The following is a 13325-nucleotide window of genomic DNA, read 5'->3' on the forward strand; positions in this document are numbered from 1 at the left end:
TTTTTCAGCAGGGGACCGGTCCACTGTCCCTCAGACCTTGTGGGGGGCTGGACTATTTTTTTTGGGGGGGGGAATGAACGAATGCCTATGCCCCACAAATAACCCAGAGATGCATTTAAAATAAAAGGACACATTCTACTCGTGTAAAAACACGCTGATTCCTGGACCGCTGCAGGGCAGATAAGGCGATTGGGCCGGCCCCGGCCCTGGGCCTTAGTTTGCCTACCCATGTTCTAGATTAGCCTTTCTCAACCTGTGGGTCCCCAGATGTTGTTGGACTACAACTCCCGTCATCCCTAGCTAGCAAGGCCAGAGCTCAGGGATGATGGGAGTTGTAGTACAACAACATCTGGGGCCCACAGGTTGAGAACCGCTGTTCTAGATGATCCTCAGGGGTCTCTTCTCACAATTCCTGACAGAGTGAGAATTTGAACCCTGGTCTCCCAGGTTTTGTTGGGACACGGGTGGTGCTGTGGGTTACACCACAGAGCCTAGGACTTGCTGATCAGAAGGTCAGCGGTTCGAATCCCCATGACGGGGTGAGCTCCCGTTGCTCGGTCCCTGCTCCTGCCAACCTAGCAGTTTGAAAGCACGTCAAAGTGCAAGTAGATAAATAGGTACCACTCCTGCAGAAAGGTAAACGGCGTTTCCGTGTGCTGCTCTGGTTCGCCAAAGCGGCTTAGTCATGCTGGCCACATGACCCGGAAGCTGTATGCTGGGTCCCTCGGCCTATAGAGCGAGATGAGTGCCGCAACCCCAGAGTCGGCCACGACTGGACCTAACGGTCAGGGGTCCCTTTACCTTTTACCTCCCAGGTTCTAGGCCAATGCTTTAACCACTATGCCACACTGACTGCCTTTGTAGCTGCTTTGAAAATATTGCCAATTCATGACCAGGTTTACAGCTTGCTTTTAGTCACCTACTGTGAATTACCATATCTCCAGTGACCTCTCTCTCTCTCTCTTCTCCCCCCACTCCCATAAATTTGTTTTCTCTTGCCACTGCTCTTTCAACTCCTCTCGGGATGCTTGTGTTTAGGGGTTTTGCATGTTCAATTAATGTTAGTGAGGTTTTTTCCCCTCCCCCCCCCCGCAACTTTCCATAACAATTGCAAGACAGAACTAGCAATCTGAGCTTGATTTGCACATTAAAGAGTCGCATTAATTAAAAATTCTACTCCCTGGTACGTTTCCCCGGGACCCTTCTATTCTTTATACAGAAAAAGGTCCGCGATTCTCTGTTGGGTCTCCCACATCAATTCCATGTGGCGCATTGATCTTTTCTGTGTTCGTTTTTTTTTTAAAAAGAAAGATCTTGCTGAATTTCCAGAGGACTGTGTTGTTGATTTTCTCTTATCCACTCACCCCTAGCCCCCTTTCTCTCAAGTCAGGAATAACACTGCACATTTTTAAGGCTGAGGGAAATAGGAGTGACAGACAGTGGTGGGCTGAGAAGTGTTAGCTATAGAAATTCAGCGATCAGGGAAACTGTTCTTCCTCGTTGCTAGGCGTTTTTTAAGGCCCTGTTTAGCTGGGAGCGATGGTGGTGAATGCTTCATGTATCCAAGACAAGGGTAGGGAAACTTCCTCAGCCCAAGGGCCACATTTCTTTCTGGGCAACCTCCTGAGGGCCACACGCCAGTGGTGTCCGGGCCAGAGGCAAAAATAGTTGGAGCAGCAAATGTAAATAGCACCTTTTGCAGAATAGGCCAGTTTTTACACACACCCACACACCCACACACCCATCCTGGCATGCGAGAGGCATTATCGGAGTCCAAGGACACATTCCAGGGAGGCAAAAGCCCTCAGGGTGGAGCAGGGCCAGTGAAAGGCAGCATTTGGAGGGCCAGATAGCAAAGCCTGGAGCATGGGTAGGCAAACTAAGGCCCGGGGGCCGGATCTAGCCCAATTGCCAGCATGTTTTTACATGAGTAGAATGCGTGCTTTTATTTAAAATGCATCTCTGGGTTATTTGTAGGGCATAGGAATTTGTTCATTTCCCCCCCTTCAAAATATAGTCCAGCCCCCCACAAGGTCTGAGGGACAGTGGACCGGCCCCCTGTTGAAAAAGTTTGCTGACCCCTGGCCTGGAGGGATGCGTTCCCTCTCCTGGCTTGAGATTTCCTACCTCTGATCCAGGGATAAGGACTTGCCTGGGGCACTGTTGGCTAGGGAAGGAGTAACAGGGTGAGGTGTGTGCGTAAAGACTTGATGGGGCACAACGTTTCACTTACTTGGAGCTTTCATAAAGCCAGCCCTACCGTTGCGCAGAATGGGGCAGGTGCCTTGGGCAGCAGTTTGTGGGAGGTGGCAGCAAGGAGGTGAAGGGCAGAGCTGTGTGTGTGTGTGCCAGGTGACCTGCCCTCTACATTCTTTAAGCTAGCCCGCTGTTCTTGAGTGCATTGAAGAATACCCACCCCATTGCCAGTATTAAATTGCAATTCAGCTGCCAATCTGATTGTCTGTTCTTATACGAATTGGGGCTAGCGGTGGTGGTGGAAGGCATCTTTATCCTTCGTTCCAGCCCTCTCCATTTCACCTTGGCCAAAGAGCAGATCAGAGCAACATCAATGGCTTGTGGCAACCGTTGCTTCGAAATTGCTGCCTGTGTCTGCCTCAGCCTTTTGCCCAGGGAGGGTGTACTTTTAAAAATGGAGGGTCTTCGGCTCATCCTGAATGGTCTCCTTTTGTGGGGAGGGAGGAAGTTTGGGCGCAACTCAGCTTGAAGGAAAGGGTTTACATGCGGTTAAAACAGATACGGAGCGAGGGACCACCAGCTTCCCAGATTGTCCCTGTGCCTGTGACCTCTTTGCTAACAACTCCCTTGCTTTTGGACACCTGGTACCATTTTGAATCAAGATGTCAGCCTCTGGCGTGACTTCGCTCAGGTTTTGGTGTTACAGGCCTAAATTACGCTATCCATTTAAAAATCACTTTTTGTTTGTTTTCTACAAATTCCCAGGCAGTGCTGGGCAAGTCCCGCTAGTTAAATATAATCTGCTATTTTGGGGAATTCTCTTCCATTCCTTATGCATTTGGACACCTCTTAAGATATCGCAGCCAAATTTTGCATGGTGGTTCCTGAGGTCAAGGAGCAGATTTTCCTCTATGTTTGGGTACGAACCAAACCTTTTGAAAACTGCACCAATTTTAACCCCTGGTTTCAAAATGGCACAGATTCTTTGGTTTCTTAGAATTCTTGAGCAATATCAGGTTTGAGGCTGTAGTGCTAAAGGAATATCATATATAGATATATAAATATATATAAATAGCAAATATAAATTTATACCAACTTATCTAATCAGTTGGAGCTAGAAAAGATGAAGCCTGCCATTATTGGGGTGCAAAGGAATTCAAACAGCCAGGACTGGTGGCAAAAAACACCCAACTGTCCTAACTTTTCCAGCAATTAGTAATGGTATTAATCCAATAAATAAAATATATATATAAAACTTAACTATTTATGTTCCTGCCAGTGTTAGAATTCTCCAGGTGCATTTTGTGACTGTCCAAGGTTAAATTGTGACCACATGGAGATCTCGGGATGCCAGATCTCCCCTCCAGCTTTCTTAAGCAAGTAAGCTTATTGATTGCATTTATATCTCGCCTTTCCCCCCAAGGTTTACATGGCTCACCCCCCTCCTCAGTTAATCCCTACAATGACCCTGTGAGGGAGGCTAAGAGAAGGTGACTGACTCCAAGGTCACCCAGTGAGCTTCATGACTGAATGGGGATGTGAACTCTGATCTCCTAGGTCCTAATCCAGGCACAGGCAAACTCTGCCCTCCAGATGTTTTGGGACTACAACACCTATCACCCCTAGCTAACAGGACCAGTGGTCAGGGATGATGGGAATTGTAATCTCAAAACATCTGGAGTGCAGAGTTTGCCTATGCCTGTCCTACTCCAATGCTCTAATCAACTACATCACACATAGGCTTCCTAGAGTACTTCTGCTATGGGGCAGCTGTGTAAATTAAATAGGTAAATAAATAAGGGGAAAGCCAAATGTCACTTAGAGAAGGGTCTGAGATATTTCCCTTGAAGCTTGAATTTATTTTATTCTTGATTGTTTCATTTGATGTTTTAATGTGCTGTAAACCACTTTGATATATATATATATAAAATGAAGTATAGAAATGAAATGAAAAATAGTAATTTTAATAAGGAACGGGGGGGGGGGAATATAACTTATCTTAAATACCATTGTAAACAGTTAAAATCGTTAGTAGGATTGGAATATCACTTGTAGTTTAATGGTGAATTTTGGACACAGTGGAGAGGTAAAATATTTGGATTATTACAAAAGATGCAGGAGGAAATAATTAACAGTAGGACCCACAAAGGGGAGGAGGAAAGTCCAGGAGATTCCTTGGAATCTTGTTTTTATGTTGGATGTTGGACATGGGACTGTGAAATTTTAATCTGAAAAACCAAACAAATAAATTTATTATGAAAAAGTATTTTTTATAATATAATGAGGTATAGAAATGAAATGAAAAAGAGTAGGGGAAAAAATTAATTTCACTGCCAAAAAAATAAGCTGCTTAGACATTTCGTTGCAGCAACCCTAACCTATGTTTAAGGTGGCATTTAGTAATTAGCTCATATCACCGGAGTTTCTAACACAGGTTTCTGCTACCAGACGTCAATACGACTTTTACTGTGGGGAATCTGTCGTAAGCTACTTTTGAGAGCTGCTTGGAGCAATAAAGTGAGATCTAAAAACAAAACAAATGGATGGGTGGTAGAGCATGCAGTGTTGTTGGCCAATAGATAGCCTTTGTCGCTGGTAGGGCAGGGGGCAGAGCCTATGATGGGACCTGATTAGTTTTAATTAAAGCTAGTGAGGATGGGGGCTTGTGGAGGGCGGCAGACTGAGCTTAGTGCCCATTCGCCCTAGTCTCCAATCTCCACTGAGAGTATGTGACCTGCGTGTAGAGAAATGGGAACTGCAGCTCCCATTAGCGCCAGCAGACATGGTCCTTGTCCGGGAATGGTGGGAGTTATAGTTCATCGACACCTGGGCGAGGATGTAGAAGGACCTGGGCTCAGTCCCCGACCTGTCCAGTTGTAGGGATTTCTAGTTTCTGGGAAAGACCTTTCTCTGGTTGAAACCCTAAAAGAGCCGCCACTGCCGCTGCCGATCTGAGTAGACACTACTGTACTTGATGGTCAAATAATCTGGCATGGTATAAAGCAGCTTCCTATGGTCCTGCTGCTTTCAAGCCATAATTTTGCACTTTTTCTTTTTTTAATTAACCCTGGCACCTTGCAGGATCTGACTGCTAATTACCAAATCTTTCCCTCCCTCCATCCCCTCTGTTTACAGTTCAAGCTATTTTATTTATAGCTAATCTTCAACAGGCACTGTTTCAATCACTGCTAGAGCTGGAAGCCTGTACTTCATGCTGTTGGGGAAACAGCTGGGAATCCTAGTTATTTAAACAATATATAAATCATTTAATCTTGTAACAAGTAGGGTTTGTTTTTTCTGGGGGAGGGGGAGAGAAATCTGGCACTCTGCAGCAACACTACTTTTGTGGGATGGGAGCAGGAGCATGTCGGGAATTGGAACAGCAAGACATTGGAGGGTGGGGCGTTCTTTTTAATAAACATAAAATGGATTTCTTGAGAAATCTGTCAAATTTTTTTAATAGGTGCTTGCAGAAAATTGGGAATAGCCTCTTAGCTTTTCTTTTAAAAAGTTTTGTTTATTATTATTTACAGTGGTACCTCGGTTCTCTTAACGTAATATCTTATGGAAGACCGTCTGAGTTCTGAAACGTTCGAAAACCAAGGCGCAAAGGGCTGGCTGCAAATGCAGTTGAGAAAATTGAAAAAACACGCAGCGGAAGCCATTCGACTTCCGAGGCCCTTCGAAAACGGAAGCATTTACTTCCAGGTTTTTGGCGTTTGGGTTCTGAAACATTCTTCAACAGAGACATTTTGAGAACCCAGGTACCACTGTATTACCCACCCTTCACCCTAAGGTTGCAGGGAGAGTTGCAACATTAAAACACAGTATTAATAACAGCTTTAAACAACTTAAAATCGCCAAAATAAAATGGGTCTTAATAATAATAATAATAATAATAATAATAATAATAATAATAATAATAAAATTTATTATTTACACCCTGCCCATCTGGCTGGGCTTCCCAGCACCTTGAGTGTTGGAAGCCAGGGTAAAGAGATGCGTCTTCAGCATTCACCAAAAGCTATACTATGAAGCTACCAGATGCATCTCTGTGGGGAGGGAGATTAGGGGTGCCACAGCAATGCCTTCTCCTGCCCTCCTCAAGCATCTGAGGGTGGAGGAACCACCAAGTGGTTACCTTCTGCTCCTCTCACACCTGAGAAGGTCTGTAGCGAAGGAGGCTGTCTTTCAGATATTATGCATGCCCTGGGAGGGTTTTTGCTCTGAAGAAATATTTTTAATGAAATCTCAGGACTAGATTACTGCAGTGCGCTCTGTGTGGGGCTGCCCTTGGGCCTGGTTCACGAGCCAGAGCTAGCTTGGCGCTAGAGCGCTGAGGGCACTGATGGTGACGCCTCTCCTGAAACATCTGCTAAACTGGCTGCCCTTCTACCAGTTCTTGTATTAATATACAAAGCCCTGAACAACTCAGGCCTTAAGGACTGCCCGACCGCTTCTGTCCCATGAGATCACTCACAGCAACTCTCAAACAATTGCTGAATTAACTGATGGCAGCCGCCGCTAATATTTCTCTAAATCAGGCCTCTCTTCCTTCAAACAGCTGCTGAAAAAGGTTGCGTCTTAGCTGCCTACCTCAAACTATATAAAGAGATGGAGCCAGGCGCAGCTTAGTAGGGAGGGAGTTCCACGTGCGAGAGCAGCTGCTGTTGAAAAGACCCTTCCCCAAGCCATGTCTTCATCCCACATACGAACCACAAAGAGGGTCTTACCTGTTGACCTTAAAACACAGGAAGATTGATAAGAAAGAAGGCGTTCCTGCAAATATTTAGGCCCCTTGCCTTTCAGAGCTTTAAAGCAGGCACCCCCAAACTTGGCCCTCCAGATGTTTTGGGACTACAATTCCTACCATCCCTGACCACCGGTCCTGTTAGCTAGGGATGATGGGAGTTGTAGTCCCAAACATCTGGAGGGCCAAGTTTGGGGATACCTGCTTTAAAACGTGAATGCAAGCATCTCTTTATATAGTTTGAGGTAGGCAGCTAAGACACAACCTTTTTCAGCAGCTGTTTGAAGGAAGAGAGGCCTGATTTAGAGAAATCGAACCTGGAAATTGAATCGAACCTGGAAAGCACAGGAAGTTGTCTTACAATGAGTCAGACGAATGGCCCATCTAACTTAGCATTGCCTACACTGACTGGCAGCAGCTCTCCGGGGTTTTGGGTAGGAGTCTCTCTGCCGGCCCTGCCTGGAGATTGAAGCTGGGACCTGCATGCAGAGCAGGTGCTTCAGCCACAGCCTTAGCCTGATAACCCGCACCCCAAAAAATGTTTGCAGGAATTTTTCTGGGTCGTCAGGGAGCGGGGGCAAAGGTTGAGAGCACGCTAATTTCTCACAAAAAGTTAGAATAATCATGCCTGCTACACTTTGCCTCTTTAATCGCTATAGGTTCTATAAATATACTAGAAACTTAAATCTTCTTTTTAAGTGGAATATGGGGATTATGGTTCATCCAGAGGGGGAGGGAAGGAGGAACACCACACACACATGTCCGTCTCCGTCCCCCCCGCTTCCTCTGTGAACGGCCATGCTTCAAATGCCAACCTTTCTGCGCTAAATCTGGCGGATAATGGCGGCTGGGAGGACAGCGCTGACTCTCCTACAGGCCACTGCCCAACTTTAGGGGATGGTGACGCAACGGAGCGGTGGCGTAACTTCTTTGTTGCCAAAGTTAGAGGCCTTAAAATGTTAAAGCTTATTGTTATTCTGAGTTGATAATCTCCCCCTTGCTTTAATAATTTTTCCTCATGCCTGGATAGCCCGCGAGTTGCACGATAATCACTCACACAGCTTTGTAATCAATGCCCAAAGTAATAGGATTCCGCTGGCCAACGGCAATTAATAAATTTGTGTCTCTCTCCCCCCCCCTTTTTTTAAAACACTAGCAAGTCGGGCCTGAAATACGACTGACTGGCTTTTGCTCATTTGCATATTTATTGCAGTGGAAAAATTCTTGCGGAATGATTGATGTTGAGCCTGCCTCTTGAATTCCAACCAGTGCATTATTATGAAATGAAAAATGCCAGCCATACAGTTGATTAAAGTTGAAGACAGTGGAATCAGTGTTTTTTAAGATTGTGGGAGAATTAAAGGCATATTTTAATAGATGTTGACAAGAAGTGAACTAACAAAAGCAAAGCAAAGGATTTGCTTGAAAAGATTTAATCAAACGTGTTTCTTGGGGGATTAATTGCTGGGGATGACTAGCCTAGTGCCTGGGGTAGGCTGGGGGGGGGCAGGCGGGGAGATGGTGCGGGAACCAGGGGGGGGGCGGTCCTAGCTTATGGGTTTGAATGAGAAGTATTGTTCTTGGGCCAACGTATCGAGCGTTGCGTTTGACCTGCGGTTTAACTCCGGTCTCAGAGCTGTCTGTGAAAAGGAACGAGAGCAGTCCCTCTTAATCCTAAATGTCCAAACTGGACAGGGAAAAGTGACGTACACCCTTGGTTTCACCGTAATAACTTGTCTTGAGTTGGGGCGGGGGGTTTCAGGAGTAGAGAATATATATTTTCATGGTGTTCTGTATATTTGTAATAATTCTGTGCCTGCAATATTTTGCAGCTGTGTGCGTGTACACCGAGCAGCTGAGCACATAAGCGTGGATGGGGAAAGCCGTTGGTGCCCTCTAGACTACAACTCCCATCATCCCCGGCCATGCTGGCTGGGGCTGATGGGAGCCTGGAGTCGAACGACATCCAGGCCCTTCCCTTTGCTAAGGTGTTGAATTATCACCAACCCAGCAGCGGCTGAAGGAAACTTCTGGCCATTGGTCCATCTAGCTCTGTGTTGTCTGCACTGACTGGCAGCAGCTCTGCAGGGTTTCAGACACACTCAGCCCCACCTGGAGATAGCAGGGATTGAACCTGGGACCTTTTGGGTGCAAAACAGGTCGTGCTCTGCCATCTTCATCAGAAAATAGATTCAAGTCCTCATGGCTCTGAGTGAAGAAGGGTTGGATTAAATAGGCACATAGGAAGCTGCCTTATATTGAGTTAGGCCATTGGTCCATCCAGGCCAGTATCCCGATTGGCCGTGGCTATTGAGGATTTCAGACCGTTGACATACCCAGCCCTGCTTGGAGATGCCAGGGGTTAAGAGCCTGCTTTGTCAGGCTAAAGGCCCATCTGGTCCAGCATTTAACTTGAGCAAAATCGCTGTTGTCAGGGTGGGTTAGGGTTGCATGCGGAGGGTTGCATCTTGAGGGCTGCCGTGTGTGTGAATGCATGCTGTATATTTTGTATATCAGGCATAGGCAAACACTGGCCCTCCAGATGTTTTGGGACTACAATTCCCATCATCTCTGTCCACTGGTCCTGATAGTTTTGGATACATTGCTTAGGAATTAAGGGAAGCAAAAAGTCAGTGAAGTTTTGAGATCTGTGGTTCAAATCATCACTGTTTGGAATGCTTCCATCAGCCATCTTTGTTCAGAATGGCTTCTAGCTATATCTAAACATAGATGAAAGCCTTCTATTTGATCTCGGGAACCATCATGCGCAATCTGGTTATAATATTTTAAGAGTGTCCAAATTCATAGCACACAAACAACTTTCCAAAATATATAGCAGTTAACAGTAAAATTATTAATTATAGGTCAGAAAGTTAAAAACAAGTTGGCCCTCACCCTCTTTGAAATATAGTCAGCAGTTAAACAATATGTGTTATAAAATAAAACTACAGATTAAAAATTAGTTATATTCAGCTTTGTCTTTCTCAGGGTTGACCCGCTGAAATGAACCAAGGTAAGTCATGTCAGTTTAACTTCATTGGGTCTACTCTGAGTAGGACTCTTGTTGACCACTACCTATAGATTGTATCCAATCTTAGTCAAGCTCAGAGTAGACCCACTGAAATTAATGCACTTGTCTATCATAGGTCCATTAACTCCAATGGGTCAGCACTGAGTAGAACTTAGTTTAATACATCCCTGTGCATCTAGGTATAGTCATGGCCATACATTTCAATGGGTCTCTTCTGAGTTGTACAAACATTGGACACAGCCCACAGCAAGTAAGTGACCAAATAGAGACTTCAAAGCTATTTAAATGTGTTATTGTTATTATTCTTAGTAAGCTAAACTGGGGCTAAATGATTTGACCTCCCCCCCCCCCTTTTGTCAGTTGCTTATAGCACGGTCTTGTGCTTGCTTACTCAAGAGTTACCGTATTTTTTGCCCTATAGGACGCACTTTTTCCCCTCCAAAAATGAAGGGGAAATGTGTGTGCGTCCTATGGGGCGAATGCAGGCTTTCGCTGAAGCCTAGAGAGTGAGAGGGGTCGGTGCGCACCGACCCCTCTCGCTCTCCAGGCTTCAGGAGAGCCGCAGCGCCAGCCCCACAAGGTCGGGGGACAGCGGGGAGGCGGAACGCCGCCATCCCGCTGTCTCCCGATGTGGTTTGGAGGCTGACGGCGGGGAGACGCGTGCTTCTCCCTGCTGCCAGCCCCGCAAGCTCCGGGGACAGTGGGGAGGCGCAGCGCGTCTTCCCGCTGTCCCCGGACCTGGTCTGAAGGCGGGCGGCGGGGAGAAGAGCGCTTCTCCCCGCTGCCAGCCCCACAAGCGCCTGGGGAGGGGGAAATAATTTTTTTCCCCTTTATTTCCCCCCCCCAAAAAAACTTGGTGCGTCCTATGGGCCGGTGCGTCCTATGGGGCGAAAAATACGGTAAGTCAGAAAGTTTTACATGGGAGCATTTTCCCAGTCACAACGTAAGCCTCACCAGGGACAGATCCACTCATTTAAAACACACCCAACACACATTTAAAGCCCACAATTACTCTTCAAAGAATCATGGGAGCCAGGGATACAATTCCCATCACCCTTAATGAACCACAATTGCCAGGATTCCGGGGGCGGGGGGGCTAAATATGCTTTAAATGTAGGGTACCTGCTCCAGAGGTAAGCCCTCTTCAATAGGACTTATTCCCAGGTAAGCAGAATTAAAGTTATGGCCTCGTTTACTTCTTTTGTGGGGTGTGTGAAGGGATGCTTGTTTTATTCATTTTCTTACAGGGAAACCCCACCTTGCAGGGTGCACGGGACACACACACACACACAGTGTTATTTATTTCAGTTTTGCTTAAAAAATTTATCCAAGCAAACAGTTTGTATTTCTTTTGCACCTCTGTTCCCCCCCCCTCTCTCTTTCTCTCTGAGCCTTTTCAGGCAGTGTCTCTCAGACCCAAATATAATAACCTCTGTTGCCGTCTCTTTTGCATATGTTGAGTGTCAGCTGCAGCGGATGTGACCCCCTTTCCACCACCCCCCTCCCCGGGCGGCCGCCGCTCCTCTCCTCTCTCCCCGCCGTCATATATCTTGCGGCGCTCCTCGCCATTCAGGAATAAACATGTGTAATGTGCTTGATGGTGAAAATAATTCCCCACCTTATCTTCGCTTTGTTCTCTTGCCTGCCTGCCACTTGTCACACAGGGTGATACGATGGCTCCTTTTGTGCTTCCTCCCTCGCCACCGCGTAAGCCCCCATTTGCTGTAAATGGGTTTGGGGCCCACCCCCATTTTTTAACAAGATGGCAAGCTGAAGGTGGGGGGTGGCTGGGTGGGTGAGAAAAGAGGAGCTTTCCTCCCTCTCCCCAGTCCAAAAATACGGGCTTACAAGCAGCCTTGTGGATTTTAAGCAGGGGTCAGCAAACTTTTTCAGCAGGGGGCCAGTCCACTGTCCCTGAGACCTTGTGGGGGGCCGGACTATATTTTGAAAAAAAATAATGAATTCCTATGCCCCACAAATAATCCAGAGATGCATTTTAAATAAAAGCACACATTCTGCTCATGTAAAAACACCAGGCAGGCCCCACAAATAACCCAGAGATTAAAATAAAAGGACACATCCTACTCATGTAAAAACAGGCTGATTCCCGGACCATCCGCGGGCCGGATTTAGAAGGTGATTGGGCCCGATCTGGCCCCCAGGCCTTAGTTGGCCTACCCATGATTTTAAGCATTAAGAAAAACCAAACAGTCAGCCTATTTCCACCCCTGCACACAAATATTTATGTAATGTTAGGGGATACGTGTCCCTACTTGACCCTTAAGGCAGGCACAGGGAGCCCTTTTCCCCCCAAGGTGTGCATTCCGTCATGGCAATGTTCTGAGGGCCACATCAGTCATCAAGACTCTGTGATTGGCAGGTGTGACCTTGTTGGTGTCAACCACCACTGTGTATTGCATGGTTGGCGCTGACCCGCAGCAGGGCCTTCTTGGTGGTGGTTCCACCTGCTTGTAGAATGCCCTCCCTCGCGACATGCATCTCTCTCTCTCATTATTGACTTTTCAGTGGAATTCAAAAGGCATTCTGGTTCACTCAGCCTTAGGATGGCTGAGAGATCCATGTTTCCGGCAACCCTGAAATCATCGGTTACGAGACTTTGTTCATCCATTTAAGCAGCTTTTATAGGGTTTCTAGTGATCTAGTTTTAGTTATGCTTTTGCTGCCCTGGACTCCTTTGGAAAGAAGACCAATGGGATATAAAATAATGTTAATGGCCAGACACACAACAGTCTCCATCTAGCCAAGCAAGAGGTAGTTTATCTCAGTTCAAGGGTGCTTTTCCCAGCCAGGTAAAATCACCAGAGGAGGGTTTGAAGCCAGGCCAGTGAGGGATGCGACCTTAGCAGGACCCCCAGGGCCGAATTGAGGAGTCTTCAGGGCCACATTGGTTCCACCCTCCAAAGCCTGAGGTTCCTCAACCCTGAATTAAGGCAGGTTGAGAGGAGCTGTACCTTAATGGCCAATTGCCCCTTTTGCATGCAGAGGGCTCCAAGCTAAGCCCCCAGCGTCTCCGGCTTAAAAGGCTCCTGCAGGAAGTGATAGGATACACCTGCCTTTCCCTGAAGCCCTGGAGAGCTGCTGCTGGTCAGAATAGGCAGTATTGGACTAGATCAGTGTTTCCCAAGGTTGGGTCTCCAGCTGTTGTTGGACTACAGTTCCCATCATCTGGTCCTGCTAGCTAGGTATGATGGGAGTTGTAGTCGAAAAAAACAGCTGGAGACCCAAGATTGGGAAACCCTGGACTAGATGGGCAGGTAGTCTGAGCTGGTTTAAGGCAGCTTCCTACATTCCCACTCCCTCCCCCTAAGAGCAGTGGTGGAGAACCGG

At 46.7% G+C, this 13325-nt stretch overlaps 1 protein-coding gene across 1 annotated transcript in view; it reads left to right on the forward strand.

The window, feature by feature from the left end:
• The window catches only part of AATF (apoptosis antagonizing transcription factor), a 63487-nt gene that overhangs the window by 11981 nt on the left and 38181 nt on the right, over positions 1 to 13325 (forward strand). The gene's annotated exons all lie outside the window — the stretch shown is intronic.

This window comes from Podarcis cretensis (assembly GCF_951804945.1).
Source record: "Podarcis cretensis genome assembly, chromosome: 15".
Classification (NCBI taxonomy): Eukaryota; Metazoa; Chordata; class Lepidosauria; order Squamata; family Lacertidae; genus Podarcis; species Podarcis cretensis.